This window comes from Mastomys coucha, unplaced genomic scaffold (genome assembly GCF_008632895.1).
Source record: "Mastomys coucha isolate ucsf_1 unplaced genomic scaffold, UCSF_Mcou_1 pScaffold1, whole genome shotgun sequence".
NCBI classification, from domain to species: domain Eukaryota; kingdom Metazoa; phylum Chordata; class Mammalia; order Rodentia; family Muridae; genus Mastomys; species Mastomys coucha.
In genome coordinates this window covers 63,081,964-63,094,813 of record NW_022196891.1, presented here as the reverse complement: position 1 = coordinate 63,094,813, position 12,850 = coordinate 63,081,964, and the positions used below count along the sequence as shown (strand labels likewise).

The 12,850-nt window shown below is 48.4% G+C and overlaps 1 protein-coding gene across 2 annotated transcripts in view; it reads left to right on the top strand.

Annotated features, from left to right (window-relative positions):
• Window positions 1-12,850, top strand: part of Rcsd1 (RCSD domain containing 1) — a 62,293-nt gene that overhangs the window by 963 nt on the left and 48,480 nt on the right. The gene's annotated exons all lie outside the window — the stretch shown is intronic.

Here is a 12,850-nt window from a genome sequence, read left to right as displayed (position 1 = left end):
AGAGAGAGAGAGAGAGAGAGAGAGAGAGAGAGAGAGAGAGAGAGAAACTGTGACCTTTTATTGTATCCTAATCAATCTCAGCAGGACCTGGGATTTTCAAAGAGGAAGAAAGGAGATGAAAAAAACCACAGGCCTTTAAGGTGATTCCTACTCCCACTCAAAAGGAAGCTGCTCCTCCTTAGCCCAAGGTCTGCGGAGATCCCAGTGCACAGAAGTTCAGTCCCTTCCAGGCCTGCGTCTGTCCGCTCATCTTTTCTAAGCTTCACTGCTTGCCTTCTCTAAAAGAATAATAGCAAGGCTGCCTATTCAGCTCATCCAGTTGTCCTAAAGTAACGAGGTTGCATTCTGCATTCTGGGCACCCCGGGGAGTACTGAGTACCTGGGATGCTGGGGTCTGAGGTGGACTCTCTGTAGAGACGTTTGCAAGTCAGGAAGTAGTCGGTTAGGGTAGATAGACCACAAAGCATTCCAGATGGGTTCTTACCTGTGGTCAAGACCTTGCAAAGTCAAAGCAATAGGCTTCTCTGTGCTGGCTACTGCTACAGGACAGAGGAGGGAAACGGAGCAGGGAGTAGGCAAGTTGCTGGACCCAGGAAAGGCTCATAAAGAAACTGCTGTACTTATAAGCTCCCGCCTCTGGGAGAGCTCAGGGTACCTCTGGTGACACTGGAAGCTGTGGGGTCACTAACACGACTTTAGTGGACATAGAGGATGGAGGCCCAACTGGAGTTAAGCAGGGTGCTTCTTGAGGGGCCCCAATGCAAGTTCTAACTTTAATCTAGGGAAACACAGAAGGGCTCCCTTCACAGGGCCACTTCTTCCTCCCTTGGCTGAGGGAGTCCAAGGACCGGAAAGTATCAGCGCAGGAACTTCCTGTGTGGCTCGGTAGGTGGGAGGCACGAAAAGAGAAGACTCTCCTCCTTTCTACAAGTTGAAATATACAGTAACAGAAAAGAGGTTGGATGGAGATAGCCAAATCCCTGTGTGCCAAAGGCTGGACCAGCACAGGGAGATTGCCTAGTCAACCAGAAGGCCAGACAGCCAGATCTGCTTACACCCATTTATCCTGAGGTGTGCCATGGTCTTGGGGGGGGGGGGGGCTGGCAGTTATTGTTTGTGAAGTTTCTTCCGAGAACCAGTCACGAAAGCCCAAACAAACCAGCAAAACAGCACAACAGCTAGCAGCTGAGCTGTTGTTCAAGGAAGTACAGAGGAAACAGAAGACAGAGGAGGTGACAGTCCTCAGCTAGGACGTGAACGTCAGTGACCGGTGTATTACCTGCTCCTGAGCGGAGCTAAGGAGCCCTGAAATCAGCACAGATCAACAGGGCCCCTTAACCACATTCAGGCTCTACCCTGCACTTGTTAACGCAAATGTTAGGGAAATCTTCAAATCCCTGTGGCCACTGTTAATCACACCTCAGCCTATAGGGACCTCCCTGGAATAAACAAAGCAAGGTGGCACTTGCTTGACCTGTGCCTTTCTTTTTTTTTTTTTTTTTTTGGTTTTTTTCGAGACAGGGTTTCTCTGTATAGCCCTGGCTGTCCTGGAACTCACTCTGGAGACCAGGCTGGCCTCGAACTCAGAAATCCGCCTGCCTCTGCCTCCCAAGTGCTGGGATTAAAGGCGTGCGCCACCACCGCCCGGCTGACCTGTGCCTTTCTAATGCTCCCAATCCAATGGAGGAAAGGGGGCTCACACATCCTGTCACTGTGTGCTCAAGGAAGGCTTCTGCCAACATGACGTGCACAAGCCGGGGCAGAAACTGCTCAGGAGCCTTGGGAGAAAGGCAGTGATTGGGCAGAGAAACAAGGACAGGGCGCAGGGAGAATACACTGGCTTCATTTAAGGAGGAGGGATGGTTGGTTGGAGGGGAAGATAGGGGGATTCCCTAAAAGAAGAAAAAAGTGAAATAACAAGATAAAGCCATGGAAGCAATGATTCCCCCCATAGAGGTAGCCACCGGGGACCCAAATCTAAGCCCCCTAGAAAGTGTTACCTTTTCTCCTTCCCTGGCTGTGCTCCCAATTCCTACCTTCCTCTAATATACCATTTTCAGACCTCGAAGGCAGCTTATGAATGGCCCTGGATTCTGCCCCACAGACAGTAGGAAACTGAGACGGTCCTGCGTGAGATAGCAGCCATGATGCCGCCCATTGCCTGTGCAAGGTGCTCAAGCTAAGGAGCCCCTCTGAGGCCCTGGATGGGGTGTAGTCTGACTTCAAGAGAAGGACAGAGAGTAAAGACCACGGGCTAGAAGGGAAGGCAAAAACACATCTACATCTGAGTTCTCCAGGGTGCCCAAAGGAGAGGACATGGCGCTTACATAGTGGATGTGAGACCCTGGGTTTGATCCCTAGGAGAAGAACAGACGGAGTGGGGGAGGGGAAGAGGAAGGGAAAGGAGGAGGGAGGGAAGGAGAGGATATGTCTCAGTGTAGGAAGGGCTGTCTTACTGGTGGATGGGTCTCCATAAACCAACACAGTGAGACAAATTCTCTCTCAAAGGGGGTGGGGTAAGTGTGATCAAGCCGGGGTGTTATCCCACCTTTTAATTGCAACACATGAGCGCTGGAAGCAACAGAGCCAAGTTAAAGATTATCTTCATCTACACACTGAGTTCCAGGCCAGCCGGTGCTTCATGAGGTCTTTTTTGAAGAACATACTCCCGACACACACACACCCCATACGAAATGAAGCTATCTTTTCATCTTCATATGAGTGTGTATGTATATACTAATATATTATATATATTTATTATGTAATCTGTATTTTTAAAAAGATTTTTATGTACATGAATGCTTTATCTGCATAAACTCCTGTATGTCTACAGAGGGCATCAGATCCCATTATAGATGGTCACGAGTCACTATGTGGTTGCTGGGAATTGAACTCAGGTCCTCTGGAAGAACAGTCAGTGCTCTTAACGGCTGAACCATCTCTCCAGCCCTGTAACCCAGACCTTATGTTCATGTATTTTTTTTTTACCTTGTTGAACATTTGCTAGTTTATTTTAAAAACATTTTAACACATTAAATATTTGTTTTGTTAATAATTTGTATTATTATTATTATGTGTGAGAGAGTATGGGGTTTCCCATGCTACATTGTGCATGTGGAGATCCGAGGACAACTTTCAGTACTCCGTTTTCTCCTTCCACCATGGGAATCCCTGGGTGAACCCAGATTTTCTTGCTTACCCAGGAAGTGTATGTATTTAACCACTGGAGTATCTTCCCTGCCCCTCTACCTTATTTTTTTACCTCATTTATTTTTTAGAGGGGAAACTCCAAGTTTAGGTAAGAAGGATTATTTGGGGATGTTCCTGTGACCCTTGCTGGTTTTCCCCATCCTGCCACTGAGCCATGGAGTGCTGGTTGAGGCTCGTGATCATAATGGGGACCGGTCGGCCTCTGAAGGGGGAGTTAGACTAGATGGACTTGCCAGCAAGCCAGGATACCCACTCCCCTCGCGCTCCTGATGGGTGGAGACCCTTGCCGTCACTCTGGCTCCCCTTAGCAGACATCTTTTATTTGCCAGGCTGTGAGAACACAAGTAGTTTCGGGTAGGCATGCTGTCAAGACCTGGCCCTATCGCGGTGGGGTGAGAGCATTCCTGGAGCGGAGTCCGGTTTCAGAGCCTGATCCTCAGCGGGCTGCCCACGGCAAGGAGGGCTGGAGCCTGGCTCCTGTGGTTCCGTGGGAAATCTGAACACTGGCGGTTCAGCAACACCGTAATCTTATCAGAGCCACAGAAAGAAAGCCTTTCGGGCCCAGAGAAGGGAGCTCTGCCTTCCTATAGTGACAGTGTCTGAGGTTTGCAGGGCCAATCTAGCTTATCTAACCCACTGGGAAAAGGCATACAGCCCTGGGAGAGACAAGACAGTCCCTAATTGCTCCTGCCTTACTGGGAGGGAGCAAACCGGACTCTGAGGTATGCTGGGGCTGCCGGTGTAGTCGGACCTTTGGAAAGCAACAACTTGTCATTCTCTTATCTGGGGAGCAGTTTAGCCCACGCTCTTAAGAAGTCAGTCTCATAGAGTGTCGTCACCACAGTAGTACGTGGCTCGTGTCTACCCTCGTGGTGTCAGGTGGACACACCTCTCAGAGATACCATACATAGGCAGAGCACAAACCTTGAACGACCAGCCTCAACTGCATGCCCTAGGACCCTCCAGGAACCCATCTCCCAAGGACAGCCAGATCAGCGAGGACATTGCTTTTGTCCTTTGGTCTTTGAGGCAGTATCCTTCCCACCTTTGGGGCTTTCTGAATACTGGCTATGGAGATTTGTGGACATTAGCTAGTGAACCCATGAGGCTCACCGTGTAAAGTCACACCTTGGAGTGGATCAGACCCTGTTCTAGCGAGAAGGCTTCTGACTGCCATTCAAGACTCAGTAGCTCCCTAGGAAAGGTAGGGTGGACTTGCAGGTTCCTCATCTCTCTATGTCTCTTCATGTGGAATCTCACCCTCAGGGGACCTTAGGAATCCTTGGCTGGGAGCTCGTAGTTCTGTCCATTGGAGAGAATCCTCCTAGCATGCCCCTGTACCATCTCAGGGCTGACCTCCATCCGGGCCTGTGGATGGCAGTCACAACTCTGTGTCCAGCTGCGCCTTCTCTAATCAATTGGTGGCAGTTTGCAGGATAACCGATGGCTGTTCTGGGCTGCTGCCGCCGATTTGTTTGTGTACATGTGTGTATGCTGAAGTGCATGTGGGAGCCAGATGTCGACACCGAGCGTCTTCCTAATGGCTCTGTATTGCATTTTTGAATCTCTCACTAAATCTAGATGACTCAGACACGTGTCACCATGCCTGATGCACACTGCCTTGTAACCTACGTGCTGGGGACTGAACTTCAGTCTTCGAGCTTACAGGGCTGATGTCTGATTCACTAAGTTATCTCCCCTGCCCACAGAGCTGTTGAATTAGGATTAACCAACACATAATGATGATCATTTACAGCCTGCCAGGCACTGGGCCTCTATCTGTGACCTATCTCTCACCTCGCTGACCCTCTCAAGAGGGGAAACAAGCACTTAAACTCTTAATTGCAGAACAGGATGAGAGTTTGCCCCTACTGGAGGAGGGGTGCCACACCCAGCCTGGGGCTCAGGGAGGGCTTCCGGTGACAGGTGACCTCTGAGTGGAGTGTTGAGGGAGTAGTTGAAATTAACCAACAGCAGAGAATTAGGAAGTGTCCCTTCTAGGCAAAAGCAAGCCTCAGAGGATGCGTGTTGATTCTTGGAAGGTAAAAAGAAATAGCGAGCTTTGAGAGGGAGCCCTGAGTAGAAGCAGAGAAATGGAGATTGCCCGTTACGACCATAAAAGGCTCTTTTCTATTTGGAGACACAAGATCGACACATATGACAGGACATGTTAAAAATACAAGATGAGATCTTGATAAGCTGAGAGATGGGTGGCGTTCAAAGTCAGCTTCTTCTGTGTGGGAGAGAGAGAAAGCAGGCTTCCTCCTTGGGCTTCCCCTCCAGGTGCTTCCCCTCCACCATCTGACAGCCTCGGGGGCTTCAGTCTCTGTGAGCTCACTCCTGTCTGCCACTCCTACTGAGGACATTCAGTTTGACACTTAGGGTCTTGGCCCCAACGAGAACCTTCGATCAAACCCACCAAAGCCATCTTCAATACCACCTCTTCTTTTCTAACTAGAGGCCTCAGAACAAATATCACACACACACACACACACACACACACACACACACACACACACACACCTGCCACAAAGCACACACATTCCTGTTCCACTCCCCCTGCTGCCCCACTCATGTCTCCCATTGTGGTTGCCCCTCCTGCTCGTTCTGTGAAAAAACCAATTTGTTTCTCATTGTCTCCAGCCAGTCCAGGGAGGAGCCAGGTGGACCAAGGAGCAACAGCAGTCCAAAAGCACGTTAGCCCCACCCAGTTAAAACAGAGCAACGGAAATGAAGGCTGAGCCTGTGGTTGCTGTTGCACAAAGCAGGCACCCACCAGAGAGGGCATTTCTGTCATATAAAATGCCACGGGAGGCTTCCACCTCCTCTGAACCTCCCTCCCTGCTCGACCCTCACCCTGAGCACTTCATTACAACACATGAGCTCTGGGGCCACTTATTCCAGCCTGCTGCCCCACCCCCACTCTCTCAGTCCTCCAGAATACATTCCTAGGCCTCAGGTCCCTGGCTTGTCATGCTTCTGAGATATGAACTGATGGATAGTGGGAAATTCTCTCCGAGCAGCCACAGCCATGGCAGCGTGGGCAAACATCTAAAAGCTGTCGTCATGGTGATTACTACAACTTGTTACAGACTTACTAGGTGCTGGTGTTTTCCATAAATGTATCTTTTTAACCCTTATAAAGTCGTCTCACTGCATTTGTTTATTGGATAAGACAGGTAAGGGCCCGGTTTGCTGGAAGATCTGGAAGGTGATTGCTCCAAGAGCCACAAGGGTACCACTCCGTGGGTGGGGTCCTAGGGCCCTCTGCTTTCTCTTCTTCTGCCTGGACTGTCTTCCTTTAGCCATTGCTAGGCTAAGCAGCTCAACACTTGGGGTTTTCAAGTTCTGGATCAGCTGAATTAATTCTGATCCTCACCTAAAAGGCATCAAGAAGACTCCATTGTGTCCCCTCCCCCCTTAGGGGCCAGGGGACACCAACATCTAGGACGAGGAAGTGGAATTTTGAAAGTTCATTTTTGTTGTTTTTTGAGACACGATCTCCTATAACCCAGGCTAGCCTTAAATTCTTGATCCCTCTGCTTCCACCTCCCAAATGCTGGGTTTGTTGATGCACATTACATCAGGCATGGTGGTGCATGCTTTTAATCCCAGGGGAGATGGAGGTAGGCGGATCTCTGAGTTCGAGGCCAGCCTGGTCTACAGAGCAAGTTCCAGGACAGCCAGGGCTACACAGAGAAAACCTGTCTTGAAAAACAGAATATTTTAAAATAAATTAATTAATTAATTAATTAATTAATTAATAATGCAGTAAGGATTTTTAGAACATAAGAGTAGAAAGTCAAGCAGACTTTCATCCCCCTTTACTTTAAAGGTGGGATCCTTAAGCTGGATGTGTGGCGAGGCGTGGGGCACTCGCTACAGGACACATCCGATGCGCATGCCTGATTCACACACACTTCGCTGTCTCTGCAGCTCAGAGCCTCACCTTCCTTGGGCTCTCTGCCTTCTGCCAGCTCTCCATGGTCTTCCAAACTCTAGGGTTCAGCGTGGCTCGAGGTCCTCCCAGCAAAATCATCATTCTCAACGGGAGTTGGGAGAAGAGTGGCTTTCATTATCACTGTTTTAATTAGAGTCAAGAGACCACGAGCCAAGGCTCGAAAAGGTCCGGCCTCTTCCAAGTACAGCACTGGTTCTCTTTCACTGGGCTGCTTTCCACCTTGGGGGAGCTTCCTCGGGGAGATTTGTGGTCCCTATTGGCTGGTCATGGCCATGTCCCCTCATGAATACTCCAGGGAGAGTAAGGAAGGTTCTGGAAGGTTTTTCTTGTGGAAGTGTGTGGGAGGCTCAGTGAGAGAGGTTCTCTGGGCTACCTGGTGCTCACGGCTACTGGGGAGAGGGACAGATTGAGAAGTCAAAGTCAAGGAAGCTAGCTAGTGTGTGCATCTCTGCTGAGAGATGGCCATGGCCTGGTGTTAGCTGAACCGTACTCCTTACCAAGGCTCCAAGGAACAATCCTCTTCTCTCCTGGTACTAGCTGGCTCTGGCTTGAGGCCACATCCCTCTTCTCTCTGTGTGTTCCTAACAGGGACATGTGTTACCGAGTTATGACCCTCAGTGACAATACAGGACTATGATTCCCTCATTTTAAAAAAAACCCTTAAATTCTAAAATCTCTTTTTAGAAATAAGGTTGTATTTACAGGTTCCAGGGATTGGGGGCAATTATGTGATTGGGGAGCCACTAATCACCCCCTTTTACAGCAGGAAACTTGTTATCCATACATCCATCGTTAGGGGGCTCGGAAGTGGATAGGGAAAATCCTTAGTATTAGGTTGTAGCGTAAGCATCCTTACGCTAATGAATATAATGGATATTCATTACCATTTACTGTGTGACAAACTTCTTACTCCCTTAAGTAGCCCATTTCCACTTTTGTCTTCTCTATACCTGAATGGGAGCAGAGCTCAGCTACATCTCTCCACTGGGAGAGCTGCTGTTAAGAAGGGGAGCCCCTGGGATGCAAAGGAACATTCCACGGAGCCACCCTCTTCTTCTGACCTCTTCTCTTGCTAGTGAGACTAGCTGGGTTGGCAGTTTGGCGAGAGCTGGTCATGACAGGTGAGCGGATGACTCAGTTGCGTGAGTTTCAAGCCAGGTGAAGGTTGCAGTAACAAATAAGGCCACAGTTCTAGTCTAAACAGCAAGCGTCTGTCCATTCCGACAGTTTGTTATGACCACCATAGCTTAGCTAGACCTCCACCTCATCATTTGTCCTCTGTCCTCAGACTGTGACAAGTAGCCACACAGCTCCTCACAACCACCTCCCGTGCCACCGAGAGCTAGAAAGACTGCCCGGTATTCTAGCTTTTATAGGCTGAGGAAGTCTTACTTCACAGCATTGCCTATATCTCTGAGCTGGTCTGGATGCAAGGCTGTGTCTGTCCTTCAGGCTACTGAAGGTGGGAAGGCGGAGGAAGGCAGCATCTTTACAGACTGCTTGGTCTCGGGCTCAGGAGATTGGCGGAGCTCTGTGGTCAGATCTGCTCTTCTTGGTTGAAGTGAAAGTTGCTTTGTAAGCAGAAAGCTTACAAATGATCCCAATGATGCCAACTGCTCTCTGTGCCTGGAGGAGGGTTTAGAAAGGTTTGGAGGGGAAGTCAAGAGTACATATATACCCATTTCTATAGGAGACCAGTGGAGACATCTATACCTAAGCCATTAGGTGTGGCTGCTTGGACACTTTTTTTAACTTCTTGGTCTTGGAATAGCCCGATCCACGGAGCATGTCATCAGGAGATGCAGTTTATAGCTTTATTGGCTCCTGGGATTTGAAAACCTCTTTGCCTTTTGCAGCAAGACAGTGCTGAATCGCCCCCCAAAGTCTTCAATTTTAAACCCCACCTCCACTACCATCAAACAGGGGACCTAAGTCTTTGCCCTGCATGCAGTTACATGACACCAATGATCACCATTCTTTTCCATGGCCCTGGTTTATAAGTCTCGACTTTTGTGCCTATGGAAGGGTTAGTGAAGGCCACTGGAACTTGGCGGTGATGTTGAAGGACGTAGTCCAATCATTAGACTCCTGGCAAGCCCAGGAGAGTACTGCGCCAGAGGGAGATGGGAACTCTGAGTGTCAGGCTCAGGTTGATGGGAACCTGGGAGTCTGTTCTCCATCAGTAAAGCTAATGTCTCTTTACCATCCAGGCTGTCTTAAAAGGAAATCTGATCACGCGTGTCATAGATAAAATAATTGATGGTGTCAATATGAAAAGCTACAGAGCCACAAATTCATGATGGTGGTGTTATTGTTACTTAATTAATGTTAGAAAAACTGTGACAACCCAAATAGGTCTTATAGTATAGGTGTATAGGTGTCAGAAGAAGAGGTGAAGAAGAGGGCACAAGCAGAGCTTTGAGACAATAAGGATCATAACTATAAGCCGGGACACTGTCACAGCATCATAGTGGCCCTAGAGGCCGAGCATGGTGGCTCACACTGTGAATCCCAGCACCCTGGTGGCAGAGGCAGGTCTCCTTGTGAGTTCAAAGCTAGCCTGGTCTACAAAGCGAGTCAGCCACAGCTATTACAGAGAAGCCCTGTCTTAAGAAACCAAAACCAAAACAAACAAACAAAAAAGGTAGGTCTGGGCCAGAGATATAGCTTGGCTTATAGAGCATTTGCCTTGCACGCACAGAGTCCCGGGCTCAGTCCCTAGCACACACCAGGTATGGTGGTGCATGCCTGTAATTCGAGTACTTGGGAAGTAAAGGCAAGAGGATCAGCCTCACAGTGAATTGAAAGCCAGCCTGTCTCAAAACAAAACAAACCAAAGGTTCTGGGGCCAGGAAGATGTCTTAGGCAGTAAAGGGCTTGCTGCCCAAGCCTGATGAGTTCTATCTTTGAGTTTCCATGTAAAGACTTGGAAGGAAAGAACAAAGTTATCCTTTTACCATTCACTCGAGTGTGAACTGCTCTCTTGGTTTCCCACCAGTAGAGTGGAAGTCTTTAGAGAACACCTGAGTTAAGTTACTGAAAAGGGCCAGGTGCGATAGTGAGTCAGGGACGGGGCTGTGAACAGCCCATGCAGTTGATGCAGCTTTGACTGGGACACCAGGACATCTGAAGGACCCCTCTAGCCCCAGGGTCTGTGACAGACACCTAGTTATTACAGACCACACACACAAGCCCACCTCTCTGGATAGCTGCAGACAGCTGGACCTGGTGTGAAGTAACAGATCAAAGCTATAGGCTCTCAGGGTAGCTGTGGCCTGCCAGAGGAAGGGAGACTCCTTGACTTAAGTGCAAAGGAAGAGAGGAGAGGAGACAAGTGTGTTTTATGCCTTCAACCTGGAGGAGTGATTAAGGGAGGAGACAGGAAATGGGGAAAAGATCCCTTGATATAGTCACAGGCCTCAGGGGTTGCCTAAACCAGAGTACCACACTCAATAACTTAATAATTTAATGTCTTCCTCCATCTATCCATCTATCTACCTGTCTGTCTATCTATCTATCTATCTATCTATCTATCTATCTATCTATCTATCTATCTATCTATCTATCTATTGATCGATCGATCTATCTATCCATCCATCCATCCATCCATCCATCCATCCATCCATCCATCTCTCTATCTCTCTATCTTTACTTCACTCATATTGCAGGCTGACTGGCCTGGAACTCGTGGCAATCCTCCTGCTTCAGTCAGCCTCCCAAGTGGAGCTGTGGCAAGCATGAGCCAACAGGCCTGTCTTTGCCTTTTCTATCATAATTACAGCATGTGCTGTGGTCATAACCTGTACAGTGTGAGGCATACTTGCAACACTACCATGCATGATTTTCATTTGTTTTGTTTTTCCTTTGTCACAGTTTTATGGATAGAGCATTCAGTCTTACAGTCTTAGCGGCCTGGATTGTGATTTTCTTTTCCCGAACTTATTGGGGAAAAAAATGTCCAAGCTTTTCACCTGAAGGAAGCACTTCATGGCTGCTCTTTGGCATGTCCGAATCACCACCGCTGCTGCTCTCATGCTTTGGAGGCCATAACCAAGTGAAATCAAGTTGCTTGAGCAGGAACAGCAACACGGCAGTAGATCCGATAATTAGCCAGCAGGCAGGTAGCATATGCAGAAAGGATATGCTGGACAAAGAGAGCAAAATCTGTAATTGCTAAGCTCTTTCTGCTTGTGAGTTTCCATTTAGTATTTTTGGATTACAGTTGGTCATGAGTAATTGAAAGAAAAAAATACAATCAAGCCTAATAGAAAATACAGTCTGCCCTCTCTCAGCTTCTCCTCTGCCTTCCACATGCCCAGGATACTCCACATGCCCAGGATACTCCACTCCCACCTTCTGTAGAGAGACTCCTGGGGAGCAGAAAAAAGTGGGGTGCCTTAGGAGCCCAGCAGGGATGGGAAAGTAAACATCAGACGTAAGCCCATCTCTCCCTCTCAGCTGACATCAATCAAGAACTTTTCCATAGATCTAGAGAATCAAATGTTTTAATATATTAACAAGGGTATTCTGATATCTCAGATAGTCACATTACTTATATTACAAAGGATTTTTTTTTTTTTTGCCAAGATGGATTCAGAGTAGATTTAGCTGCCTGTACCCTCATTAGCGACCTTGGGTCTTTCCCGAGGACAGTCTCCAGTGTCAAGACACAGCATTCTGTCCTTGGCATGCACTTGTTAAATATTTTTGTTAACGATTTGAATGAAACCTAGAAAGAATCCAGATGACCCACAGCTGGGATACTTAATATGATACATGACACATTCGAGTTCAAAATGATTTATATAGGATGGGACTCGGGGCCAAAGCTAACATAATGAAATTAAACAGGGATAAATGTGAAGTCCCCTGCTTCGCTTGAGTGTAGGACAGACCTGGCTTGGAAAAACACATCTGTTTGCTCAGTCCTTCTGCAACGGTTTCACAGTCAGCCACACAAAGAGTGCTGCCTGGATTCTTGGAGAGAGTAAATGTAAAGTACGTGAGCTGGAGGTGTAGTGGTGAAGTCCTGTGCCCCCTTAACGGAGCAAGAGATAGGTGTGCTGAGGTGCTGCGGAGGCAGCAAGGCCATGGGGCTGGAGGACTTGAGGACAAAATACAGTCTCCATTTATGCAGCTGAAAGTGGTTGTTTTGTAAACACGTAGCGATGGTGAAAACCCACTGGTTGGTGACCAGCAGGGTCTCTGATACATAAGGTGCACACATATGCCTGATCTCAGGGATGGGCCAGCGGGAGTGCATGAGGCAGATCTCTGTGCTGATTAGAAAGATGTCCTTGACCAGTGGATGCCTCCTCCTGTCTATAATGAGGGCCCTGGAAGAGGGACTTTCAAGGCACCAAAGCTGTGCTGGCAGGCTCTTGACTGGCCCCAGTGTATTGTGGATGAAGAAAGGAGAGGCAGACATCAGATGAAGGGCTGAAGAGCTAGTGAGAGGTGGCCTTGGGATTGGGATGGCAAAGATGCTGCAAACTCAGCCAAGGGAAGGATGGAGGCAGAGCACCAGTCCAACACTCTCCTTCAAAAAAAGAAAAGAAATGAGAAGGGGAAAGAAGTGAAGTGGAGGAGAGGAGAGGAAAGAGAAGGAGAGGAGAGGGGAGGAGAGGAGAGGGGAGGAGAGAGGAGGGGAGGGGAGGGGAGAGGAAAGGAACAGAGAGG